At 45.0% G+C, this 13466-nt stretch overlaps 1 pseudogene; it reads right to left on the bottom strand.

Annotated features, from left to right (window-relative positions):
* LOC101931383 (interferon-induced very large GTPase 1-like) overlaps positions 1-7455 on the bottom strand; it is a 54829-nt pseudogene extending 47374 nt beyond the window's left edge.
* Between the last annotated feature and the right edge of the window lie 6011 nt (positions 7456-13466).

Raw genomic sequence — 13466 nt, 5'->3', positions numbered from 1 at the left:
GTATATTGAGGCAAGAGCTCATGAAGGACACAAACCCCAGGGGAAGGGTAGTCCCTCTGCAGACATTTAAAAGGGATGTAACTGTTGGGATATATAAGGGTTAAGTAGAGACCTGGGAAACCACTAGTGTGCTGGTATGGTATTGGGGAGTAAAGTCACAGGCAGGCACCATTTCTTCGCTTGATATATAAGTGTCATCCCTCGCCCTCCCCTTCAGTGTGTTGGGAATAGATAAGCTCACAGCTGCATAAGGAATGTGGGGATCTAAAAGATACTTTCCCAGCTACATAAACGAGCTCGGGGTCATGGCTCCTTCCTCCCTCCCCTGTGAACTGCTGAGTATGGGAATTTGTGGCTACAATTACTGCAAAGAAATGTATTTTCAAGGTAAAAATGCCCATATAATATGCGTAATGTTGTGAACAATAGAGAGGGGTGGGTATACTAATTGTATGGGCATGTCTATTATTTAATAAGGGTTTTTGGGGTGTTGTACCAAATATAGGCGTTTACATACTAACTTAAATTTAAAAAAAGAGTGTGCTGTAACTAATCCAGTGCTTACTCAACAATTGGGTCAAGGGGAACAAGTATCGTAATAAAAGATCCCATCTACTCAATCCACCTCTGGGTCGACCTGCTCTTTTTTCTTCTAACAGTAACATTTAAGAATAAACCTAATCTCAACTTTGTTTAAAAAAACCTCAAAGGAGCTGAGGTTTTAAAACCTCTTATCCAGGGGGAAGTTGGTTGTTTGCCATCACTGTGGAACCCCCCAGCCATATAAAGACAAATTGCTCACAACTAAAAACCACCTCACAATCTGCACCCACAACTCCTACTGTGAGTGCAAATGCTAATACTGCAAATGCTAATGATACTACGTTAGTCTCAGAGGAAATTGTGGAGGAGGAAAATATATTACAACTGAGCCTTGGGATGGTAGTGAAGCATTTATTAAAAGTGCAAAAGTGAATGGTGTTAAATGTATCAGGTGGCACGATACTGCATCTGATGTTACTTTGGTTAAAGAAAGTTTTGTAAGGGAAATAGAGAGATTGCCTGGCAGAAGTATAAATCTTCTAGCCTTGGCCAAATTTTTGGTGAGTGTGGCTCTGGCTAAAATCCACTTTGAATGGGAAAATTTGAAGGGCCGTACAGGGTCAGACCAAAGGTCCATCCAGCCCAGTATCCTATCTACTGACAGTGGCCAGTACCAGGTGCCCCAGAGGGAGTGAACCTAACAGGTAATGATCAAGTGATCTCTCTCCTGCCATCCATCTCCACCCTTTGACAAATAGAGGCTAGGGACACCGTTCCTTGCCCATCCTGGCTAATAGCCATTAATGGACTTAACCTCCATTAATTGATCCAGTTCTCTTTTAAACCCTGTTATAGTCCTAGCATTCACAACCTCCTCAGGCAAGGAGTTCCACAGGTTGACCATGCGCTGCGTGAAGATCTTCCTTTTATTTGTTTTAAACCTGCCGCCCATTAATTTCATTTGGTGACCCCCTAGTTCTTGTATTATTCAGGTAAATAACTTTTCCTTATTCACTTTCTCCACATCACTCATGATTTTATGCACCTCCATCATATCCCCCCTTAGTCTCCTCTTTTCCAAGCTGAAAAGTCCTAGCCTCTTCAATCTCTCCTCATTGGGACCCGTTCCAAACCCCTAATCATTTTAGTTACCCTTCTCTGAACCTTTTCTAGTGCCAGTATATCTTTTTGAGATGCGGAGACCACATCTGTACACAGTATTCAAGATCTGGGTGTCCCATGGATTCATATAAGGGCAATAATATATTCTCCGTCTTATTCTCTATCCCCTTTTTAATGATTCCTAACATCCCGATCACTTTTTTGACTGCTATATAATGGTTGCTATTAGAAATGTGCTACTCACTGATATTTTGATAGGTAATAACATTATAGCTATGTTTAAACAGGTTAATATTCTAACTAGGTCCCAGGCAAAGTATGGATGTGACTCCTCTGCTTTACCTGGTGTCAGCGAGGAGAACTGTGAAGGGAGGAAGGATTCCCTCAAGCCATTGGTTGTTGAGAATAGCAACTTGCCAGCTGAGGGAAATGCCCTCAAACATTTGTCTGTTAGTAGCAGCAGCTTGCCTGCTGGGAAACTTGTTCCAACTGCTGACTGCTCACCTGAAAAATTGTGGTAATGTCCATCTGACTTCACTCTACATCCCACAGAGGAAGGTGACTTGGAAGGAATTTCAGAAAGGGAATATGGGAAAAGGAATTTTGTAGGATATAGGCAGCCCTGTAATCCTTTGGTTTTGCCTAGCCAGCATTTTGGGGAAGTAATGTGGTTAGCACATGAATATCCTCATGTTGGTCCCTTGTGGGAAAATGCCCATGAGAGAGGGGCTGATTCAGCCTCTGTCCACCCAGGAAAGCAACCCGTAACTCAGGCACAAAGGCGGGACTGTGTAGCTGACCTTTCTGGGGGGAAGCAGTCACACAGCTAGCTCTCCGGGGACACAAGGAAGGGTGACAGACAAGCCTCCACTCCAAATCCCAGTTTTGACATGCTGGTGGAAATTGACTGCATCTCTTTAATACAGAACCCAGTCTTTGAGTCTCCAAGGACTATGGATTTAAAACTAGGGTTACCATTCATCCGGATTCCTCCGGACATGTCCGGCTTTTTCAAGTTAAAAATAGCATCCAGGGGGAATTTGTCAATGTCCGGACTTCCCCTCCTCCCCCCCCATACAGAGCGTGCGTGCGGCTTACAGAGCAGCTGGGGCTCCGGCAGCCAGAGCCAGAGCCCTTCCATCACTTCCCCCTCCTCCCCTCCTCTCTCCCCCCCCCCCCCTGCATTCGCAGATCCCCGGCCGGCCGTTCGCCTCGGCCTCCGGCCGTCTGGAGCTCCAACCCTGCTCCCCTCCCCCGCTTCCGAGCGCGCTGCTCTGCAGCACAGTAAGGGGGCCGGGGGCCAGAGAAGCAGCAGGGAGGTTCTGGGGGGGGGGGTAGTCAAGAGACAGGGAGCAGGGGGGAGGGTTGGATGGGTCAGGAGTTCGGGGGGGGGCTGTCTGGGGGTTGGGGGTGTAAGGTTTTGGGCAGTCAGGGTACAGGTGGGGGGGTATCAGGAGGGGGCAGTTAGGGGACAAGGCACAGGGAGGCTTAGGTAGGGGGTGGGGTTCTGGAGGGCAGTTAGGAGCAGGGGTCCCAGGAGGGGGCAGTCAGGGGACAAGGAGCGGGGGGGGGGGGGGTCGGGAGTTCGGGGGGGCTTTCTGAGGGGGTGGATAAGGTTTTGGGCAGTCAGGGTACAGGTAGGAGGTAGGGTTCTAGGGGGCAGTTAGGGAGAGGGGTCTTAGGAAGGGGCAGTTAGGGGACAAGGAACAGGGAGGCTTAGGTAGGGGGTGGGGTTCTGGAGGGCAGTTAGGAGCAGGGGTCGCAGGAGGGGGCAGTCAGGGGACAGGGAGCAGAGGGGTTTAGATGGGTCAGGAGTTCTGGGGGGGGCTGTCAGGGGGTGGGGGTGTGGATAAGGGTTGGGGCAGTCAGGGGACAGGTAGGGGGTAGGGTCCTAGGGGGCCAGTTAGGATGTGGGGAAGGTCTCAGGAGGGGGCAGTCAGGGGACAAGAGGCAGGGAGGCTTAGGGAGGGGGTGGAGTCCTGGGGGGCAGTCAGGGGACAAGGAGTGGGGGGGAGGGTTGGGGGTTCTGAGGGGGCAGGAAGTGGGAGGGAGTGGAAGGGGCAGGGGCGGGGCTAGGACAGGACGGGGCGAGGCTAGGGCAGGGCTCCTCCCGTCCTCTTTTTTGATTGTTGAAATATGGTAACCCTATTTAAAACCAAAGAGCCAGCAGGCTGAGCATGCAAAGAGTCAGCTGTGTGTCTGTGAAAATGCAAATTACTTTGCTGATGGGGGGAGGAAGCTTCCCCCTCGTGGATAACACAAAGGAAGTGGCTGAGAGGTGCTGTCAGACACATTCACAGCTAATCAGCAGGTAGAATCTCTTAACCAAGGGAGCTCAAGTCACAACCCTCCAGAAAAGGCTGCCGGGTGGGAGGACTCAGTCCTGAGGGTGAGGGCCACAAGTTAACCCCAAGAGGGAAGTGGGGTTTTTGCATCTGCACAGCCCATAAAGGGCCTGCCACTATGCAGGATTCCTTTGCATCCTTACCTTACTGGACCCTGAAGTACCAAATCCCCAAAGATATGATTGAATTAAAAGCCTGTGCTAAGGGGAACAGTGAAGTAAAGGAAAAGCCAGCAGCTAATTATGTGCCAAGGTTCAGGAAGGGTATTGAACAAACCAACCCACCGACTGACTGTCTAAACAGAGGGTGTTGTATGATGAAAAGCCTTGTAAAGGCTCAGCTGTGATAGAAAACCTGATGGTAATGTCAAAAGTACAAAGTGCACAAGTTTTAGAAAGAATCCTTGGAAATAATACGAGGTAATTATGAACACACAGTATGTTATGGACTCTCATGGCGATGCTGCTTCACAACTAATACTTGTAAGCAGACTTAGAGCTTGTCACAGCAGAGAAACCATAATCATAAAAGTCAGAGAAAAACTAGGTTTCAGAGTAGCAGCCGTGTTAGTCTGTATCCGCAAAAAGAAGAACAGGAGTACTTGTGGCACCTTAGAGACTAACAAATTTATTAGAGCATAAGCTTTCGTGGACTACAGCCCACTTCTTTGGATGCATATAGAATTCTATATGCATCCGAAGAAGTGGGCTGTAGTCCACGAAAGCTTATGCTCTAATAAATTTGTTAGTCTCTAAGGTGCCACAAGTACTCCTGTTCTTTTTTTTAGAGAAAAACTAGAACTGGAAGGGACCTTGAGAGATTATCAAGTCCAGTGCCCTGTCCTCACGGCAGGACCAAGCATCATCTAGATCATCCCTGATAGATGTCTATCCAACCTGCTCTTAAATATCTCCAGTGATGGGGATTCCACAACCTCCCTAGGCAATTTATTCCAGTGCTTAACCACCCTGACAGTTAGGAAGTTTTTCCTAATGTCCAACCTAAACCTCCCTTGCTGCAGTTTAAGTCCATTGCTTCTTGTCTTATCATCAGAGGTTAAGGAGAACAATTTTTCTCACTCCTCCTTGTAATACCCTTTTAGTTACTTGACAACTGCTATCATGTCCCCCCATAGTCTTCTCTTTTCTAAACTAAGCAAGCCCAATTCTTTCAGTCATCCCTCATAGCTCATGTTTTCTAGGCCTTTTAGCTTTTTTTTTGCTCTTTTCTGGACCTTCTCCAATTTTCCACATCTTTCTTGAAATGTGGTATCCAGAACTGGACACAATACTCCAATTGAGGCCTAATCAATGCAGAGTAGAGCGGTAGAATGACCTCTCATGTCTTGCTCACAACACTCCTGCTAATGCATCCCAGAACCATGTTTGCTTTTTTTGCAACAGTGTCACACTGTTGACTCATATTTAGATTCCTTTATGCAGTACTCCTTCCTAGACAATCACTACCCATTCTGTATGTGTGAAACTGATTGTTCCTTCCTAAGTGGAGCACTTTGCATTTGCCCTTATTAAACTTCATCCTATTTAACTCAGACCATTTCTCTAGTTTGTCCAGATCATTTTGAATTATGACCCTATTCTCCAAAGCACTTGCAACCTCTCCCAGCTTGGTATTATCTGCAAACTTAATAATCGTACTCTCTATCTAATTCATTGATTAAGATATTGACCAGAACCAGTCCCAAAACAGACCCCTGCAGAACCCCACTTGCTATGCCCTTCCAGCATGATTGTGAACAGTTAATAACTACTCTCTGAAGATGTTTATCCAGCCAGTTATGCACCCACCTTATAGTAGCCCTTATAGTAGCCCCATAATAAACCTGGTCTGCTGTGTGGAAGGGGAAACTGAGGAATGCCACCTCACTGCTTTCATGGCTGAATGCCAAGATAATTACACTCTGGAAAACATTGAGATCTACATCAAGTTATCACCAGTTAAAAGGGAAAAAATATTATCAGTGCTGCAAAGTTACAAACAGATGTTTTCCAGCAAACCAGAGTTGACACACTTACCAACTCATGAGATCACTGAACTGGGTCACAAGGTGTTAAATGGGTTACAAACACTTGCTAGAGCATTTGTAAATGACTTGGCTATTTTCAGTAGCTCCAGGGAAGATTCCTGCTTGATCAAAGCCCCAGCAGACCCTCAGCAGCAGCTTCTGGCTTTCTAGCACCAGTTTAGCAGCAGCTCCTGGTTTGGACAGAGCTCCATAAAGCAAGCTCAGCTCCTCTCCAAAATGGAGCCCACCCCATGTTCTCCCTGCATTGATCCCTAGAAGTCTCTCTGCCTCTTTCCCAAGGCATCATGGGAGGTGTAATCTCCAAGGCTGGATTGCAGCACTCAGGATCTTGCCAACTGGACCACTCCCAATTAAGTTCAGAGGCTGATCTAGTAAAGGGTGCCTACATATGTATCCCCAAAACTGAGTTCTTAAAGGTATGTAAGCCAGGTCACCAGAAAGTGATAAACAGGTTCTGTTCAGACAAGGGATAGGAGACACTTACCTTCCTAGCTGACCATTGTGTGTGTCTTACAATGGAAGTCTATTTGCATATGGCATTACCAACTTTGCAAAGTCAGGAAGAGATCACAAAATCTACAGGAAGGAGTGGACAGCAAGATGGTGTCTGGTTTATATCTAAGGTTAAAGAATTAGTTTGGTATGTCAGGAGAATGCCAAGAGAGACAAAATATCTTTCACGTATGAAGTAAACTGACCATGGACTTGCTTCATGAATGAAAGATCTCAGCTGGCTGTAATATGCTGGAGGGATTTTGAGTGAGGTTTTGCTCTTATGACATAATTGTCTTGGTAGTTAAGTTCGGGTTAAGCGAGTTGCTATCTTATTTTATAGATAAACCTTTATTTCCAATGTTTCTCTTTGCAACCATTTGAATCTCTGTTCTTTGTTAAATAAACTTGTACTTGCTTTCTCTGTAAACCAATCTAAGTGCTGTGTGTTAAGTGGAGCTATGTTCTATAGCGTAACTTGTAAGCGGTGGTGTTCTGTGCCTTTGGGGGACAGAGGATCTGGGAATACTGTGAGTGTCCAGTGGATCAGGAGCTGGACACTAGAGATAGACACTCAGAAGCCTCAGGGGTTGGCGTGTGCCTATTGCTAACCTGCAAAGGGACAGCCCAGCTGGCCTCTGGCAGGCACAGACAAGGTTTCCTCACACTAAGGGCAGGTGGTAACAAGGTGCCTCACAGCCCTGGTACCCCTGAGAAGCGTCAGAGTTTCTAGAACAGCTACTCCATGGTCTGGTTCAGGATTTAAAACCTACCAGTGTTGCATTTTTTTTTTAACTAGAAGTGCTAAGTAAAGGTAAAACCAAAGGGGTGTAAGAGGAAAATACCTTTGGGACGGTCTTTGTCCCCTGGATTTGGGGATTGCTGAGGTTCTGGCACTGGAGTTAAACCATCTAACGAGAGAAGCAAATGAAAGAGATTATTGGAATGCATTTAATTCAATTTACTTTCTGAGTTGATAGAGACCTATTGATTCTCCTTCCAATGCAAGTGAATAGGAACAAAGTGGGAATGAGGAAAGGTTAGTCTGGTGCCTCTTTAAAATAATAATTTAACAAGTGCTATAGAGTTGCTGGGAGTAGAATTCTGAACTCCTAACCTCACAGGACCCAATCCAAATAAAGAAATACTATTATTAATTATTATTGTTGTTGTTCCACTCAACACTGTCCCCACAGTGGAATTTCCCAGGATCAAAGATAAATCTTGCTCCAGGAGCCCCACTGCATCGTAGATCAGAATTATGGGCACAGCAACTTTCCGCAGCTGCCATTGGCCCGGGAGCTGTGAGCAGTGGTACCTCCGGACACTCAGGTAAAGCATCTCGCGGCCCGCCAGGGGCTTACCCTGAACAAGCCGTGGACCAAGGTTGAGAACCACTGCTGTAAGTAATGCTGCTGAAGTCAGTTGGATATCAGTATGTCCTTAAAGTTAAGCATGTGCTTAAGCACTGCAATGTTGCCAAACCAAAGCATTCACAAATTGAGTCAGGTCCCTCAAAAATCATGATTGTCTGTCTTAAAACATAAGATTAAAAAAAAAATTATTGGCCTTTTTGAGCATTTATTGTTTATACTTTGTAGTTTTTCTTTGCAGTCACGAGAACTAGAATTGTACTTTTTATTTTAAACAAAATTGAGTTATATAATCACATGACGCAAGAAGCAGGGGCTTTACATAAAACACAAAATATTGTATGACTAATGGTACAATTACAAGAGTTTACACCACTAGTTCAGTTCTGAGCCGGAATCATTGTGTGTAAAGTCAAGCACCTGCAAATCTTTGGAGGCATAATTGGAGCCTGGAAGTGGAGTCAGAAAATGGTGAGTGAAACTGGCTCTGAATAGCACAAAAAGCTGAATTAAAGATTGACAGGTTAAAATCTGGGCGATTTCTGTTTTCTTCTGTCATTTCTACTAATGCTCCTGCTTTGGCTGGGAAATGTTCTCCCTCAAACTTTTTGGGGTAGGACCATCCCTGCCTCTCTGTGCAGTATAGAGGGCTGAGCACAGTGTCAGTGTAACTCACTAGTGAATGTGTGTTACACGTCTCTCCTCTCTGCCTGATCTCTCAGACAAGTCTGTTACAGCCCCATTTTATGAAGCTTTGGCAGTTCGTGCTTTTAGCACTTGAGGTCCATGGGTCAGTCCCCAGTATGTTAGCCAAGATGGCGGCCATCACCTCAGCACAAAGCAAATAGTTATTTATGTCCATAAATATTATTTAAAAAAAGAGCAAATGCTGAAAATCAAAGCTGCAGAGAAGGAGATACAATTCCTTCCCCCCTCCCCCCACAGGCACACACTGTGCAGGGCAGAGCTCTCCCTAGGTTATTTCTTACCAGGTCTCAGTGTCTCAGAGAGTTTCTTAGCCAGATCTCTCCTGTTTATAGATTTCAGCACATTCACTGTCACTTCCGCCCCATAGCCCTCTCCATAGTAGCTGAGTAGGGATTGAGTCATGTCCACAGGTGATGCATCCTCTAATTTACCCATGGGGATATTGACATTATCCCTCTTCAGCTTAAATTTGTTCAGTTTCAACTTGAATTTCTTGAGCTCATCCTTTGTCAGCTCTTCAAGAATGTCATGTAAGCAATCGCTCACTGCTTTCTCCATGGCATCTCCTTCCTCAGCTCTCTGAGCAGCCTGCGAGAGGAGAGACAAAACCAGGAAATGGTTCACAGAAAAAAAGAGGAATAGTCAGAGCAAAACTGAAACTAAAGCACTAAAGCACTCACCTCACATCAACCCCCTCCCTTCTTGCCTAGCGCTCCCTCCAGTCATGCAAACAAGAGTTGCTGCACATTCGCTTTCAATTCCAAATGGAAACCCGCCCACAAAACACTACACTGGTCCTTCCTGAAACCAAGACAAAACTAGGTCAGGCCATTGGAACAAAATCTATCAGGTGAGAAGAACACAGAAGAAAAGAACAGGAACAATAGTGGCGCCATCCAGCATTTCTTTCTAACAGAAAAGGGAATGATTGTGATAGTAAAATTTGTACATCCTGCTCTCCAATTTCCCCTAGTTTGTCCCTTCCATTAATGGCACATCACTCTGCTGGGTGTATGAATAGCATCCAGGGTGGGAAGAGCACCACACTATGTGTAACTCCCCCAACATTTTGTATGTGGTCTCACAGAAGGGGCAAAGGAGCGTTAACCATCACTGCAGTGTGTGTGCTGGGGCAGAGCGTGGGCCTGTAGCCCAGAGGGGCCAGCTTACCTGTATTATGTTCATTGCTTTGTTATTCTGCTTTATTATATTTAGTAGTAATGCGAGGAACCTATAGGCTTTTATCCTGTAAGATTTGGCTTTCGTAGATAGTGTGACGCTTGAGGCCTATAACCTTTGGTACAGATAAACTTAAGTAACTCATAAGTTATAGGGAGCTGAAAGTAGCATGCAAGAGGGGGAATTTTGTCCAGAATACTGATATTAGCCACCCACAGAACACAGCTGACCCCAGCACAGAACATAGCTGACATCAGCATCCAGAAAGTTTCAGACAGAACCTCTGACCGCAAAGCTGCTATGACAGTAAATTGACATGTATGCTAATAGGGTAACATCATACATATACTAACCTATAGAAAACGAACACCTTAAGGGGAGGAAATACAAATAAGGACCTCTATGGAATATGCAATGGAAATGGCAGTGTCAGCGTAACCTACTATAAAAGTAACATAGCACGGGCAGCAGAGAAGCTGGAGAGATGTAGACCTTGGGAGGGCAAGATGAGGATGATGACATTGATGAGAAAGATAATGGTTAACATTCCAGGGGGTAAGTATGGCTTTCCAAATGTACTTTCTGTATTATCTCTATCTGCTTTGTTGAGTTTGTATGTGTATAACTTTGCAAAATTATTAATAAAGTATATATTTGTAAATATATATATAAAGAGTTCCTATAGTGTGAGTGTTGCACCTGTGCACCTTGGGGTTCCCAAATTATATGATAATTACTGGGCCTGATCTTGGGACAAGAACTTGTTTATCGTCAAGTTACATTTATATATACCCAACTTCGGGTCAGGCTACAGGACGAGGAAGTTAGTGTTTAAATCCAAAGCCACAAAATGTATGTGCTGGGAGAGGGGGTTGAGCCATGATACAGGAAAGAACAGATGGTTTATGGTTCAATTGTTGAGTTGAACATGCAAGAAAGTCTAGAGGCAGGAAAGTGATTTATTGCAGATGAGGTGGGAGTGGTTATTACACTGAAAGAATTAACAGATCTTCACAGTAAGGTGCTGGGGGAATAAAAAGGGGACATTTTTTCTGTTAGAAGTGGGAGGAACCATTTCAGCATCTCATGCTCAGCACTAATCTATAGTGAGGTCAAGATCAATGGTAGGGATTGTTGTCTCCGTTAGCCGTTCTGAAGCCACGTGCACACTAGAAATGCTTTACTGGTATAATATGCCCACAAAGTGCTCCTATTAGAGATACCACCATATTGACAAATGTGGGCTGTTACTATAGCTTATTCCACCACCATCCCCGAAAAAAAGAAAAGCTATACCAGTAAAAATGCCTTCCTCCTCATCGCACACACACATCTGCTTGGTTTTCTGACAGGCTGTGTCAGATGAAGGGAGAGGGGCAGAAATTCAAGCACCAATGGCAGAAAACAAAGGTTGAGTCAGAAAGGATGAAACACAACGAATTCCTCCAAGCCTTTGCTGAGGCTGTATTACAGGCCAAGTGAAACTTCTTAGCCTCCACTGAAGTTGCCAAATCCTGCCCCAAGGAGCTATCAGGCCTGATGACCTACAACCTGCAACAGAATCCAGCACCAAGCACCACAAAAAGTTATCATCCTAATGCACTGAAAAGGTCATGCACACTTGGGAAGCTTTCTCAATACCCACTTCACCGGCACCCACCAATCAACAGCCTAACTGCATTCCTGGAGTTCTCTACATTCACTCATCAAGAGGTTCTGGACACCCTAAAGAAATCTTGACTCAAGACTTGTGAATTTGACCCATGCCCTTGCTGGCTTGTGAAAGAGAGTCATGATCAGCTTGGTCAGCTCTGAAATAGCCAACACCTCATTCAGAGAATTAACCTTCCCTTCCTCCTTCAAACACAGAATAGTTCGACCAACACTGAAGACACCCACTATCCTCTCCATTGGTAAATTCTTACCAGCCTTTGCTGCATCGATGTGTCTCTCCGACGGATCCCACAGGTTGATGGCTCTCAGCACCTCCATGACTATCTTCTGATCATAGTCTTTCGTATAGTAGTTGATCATCCCATTGATGACATCCATAGGCTTTGCTGTTTCCAATATGTCCCAGAAAGCTGGTTATAATCACCTTCTACCTTGATTGTATTCAGTGTGAACTTGAACTCCCAGACCCCTTCTGCCTCAGATCTTCCAGGGTTTCCAGCAGACGATAGTCCACTTCCTCCTCAGACATTACCTGAGCTGACTCCTGGAGCAGAAAAAATCAGGAATCTGCATCTGCAAACAAACAACCCAAAATGTTTTCTCTTGGGAACTAGCACCTCTCTCTAATGCGCTCACAACTCAAAGCAACCCTCCCCCCCCATTCTCCATTATCATATCCACAAACCTGAGCAAAAAGAAGAACAGGAGGACTTGTGGCACCTTAGAGACTAACAAATTTGATCCTTTACTCTCACAGATCTTGGGAGACAGACCTGTCCTCGCTTACAGACAACCCCCCAACCTAAAGCAAATACTCACCAGCAACCACACATCACTGAACAAAACCACTAACCCAGGAACCTATCCTTGTAACAAACCCCGATGTCAACTCTGTCCACATATCTATTCCAGTGACATCATCATAGGACCTAATCACATCAGCCATACCATCAGGGGCTCGTTCACCTGCACATCTACCAATGTGATATATGCCATCATGTGCCAGCAATGCCCCTCTGCCATGTACATTGGCCAAACCGGACAGTCTCTACGCAAAAGAATTAATGGACACAAATCTGACATCAGGAATCAAAATACTCAAAAACCAGTGGGAGAACACTTTAACCTGTCTGGTCATTCAGTGACAGACCTGCGGGTGGCTATATTACAACAGAAAAACTTCAAAAACAGACTCCAACGAGAAACTGCTGAGCTAGAATTGATATGCAAACTAGACACAATCAACTCCGGTTTAAATAAGGACTGGGAATGGTTGGGCCATTACAAACATTGAAATCTATCTCCCCTTGTAAGTATTCTCACACTTGTTATCTAACTGTCTGTCTGTGCTGGGCTAGCTTGATTATCACTTCAAAAGTTTTTTTCTCTTAATTAATTGGCCTCTCAGAGGTGGTAAGACAACTCCCACCTGTTTATGCTCTCTGTATGTGTGTATATATATCTCCTCAATATATGTTCCATTCTATATGCATCCGAAGAAGTGGGCTATAGTCCACGAAAGCTTATGCTCTAAAAATTTGTTAGTCTCTAAGGTGCCACAAGTCCTCCTGTTCTTCTTTTTGCGGATACAGACTAACACGGCTGCTACTCTGAAACCTGAGCAGTTCGCTTAAATCTCAAAGCAAACCCCCCACACCAAGTACTTATCCAATTCCATCTCTGTTCTGCTGGAATTTACCTGCCCTGGCATTATCACTGCCCTGTGCTTGTGTGACTGGAGAGAGAGAATGGAAATTGCAAAACACAGCGATGATACTTATGCAGATCTATGAGAGTAAAATCTAGCAGAAGAGAAGGGATGGGGGAGTGAGATTGCCACTGGGAATTCGTTAAAGAAGCTGCATTGCACATTGTGCTGTAGTCCAGACTTTGAACTGTGCACTCGGGTTAATCTTGCTTATCTTCAAGTTGTTTTGGAAGGAGAAATGACTGCCTGGGAGAAGTGAAAAGTGAAACTGTTTC

Source organism: Chrysemys picta, chromosome 4, assembly GCF_011386835.1.
Source record: "Chrysemys picta bellii isolate R12L10 chromosome 4, ASM1138683v2, whole genome shotgun sequence".
NCBI classification, from domain to species: Eukaryota; Metazoa; Chordata; order Testudines; family Emydidae; genus Chrysemys; species Chrysemys picta.
This window is presented reverse-complemented; position numbering and strand designations above follow the sequence as displayed.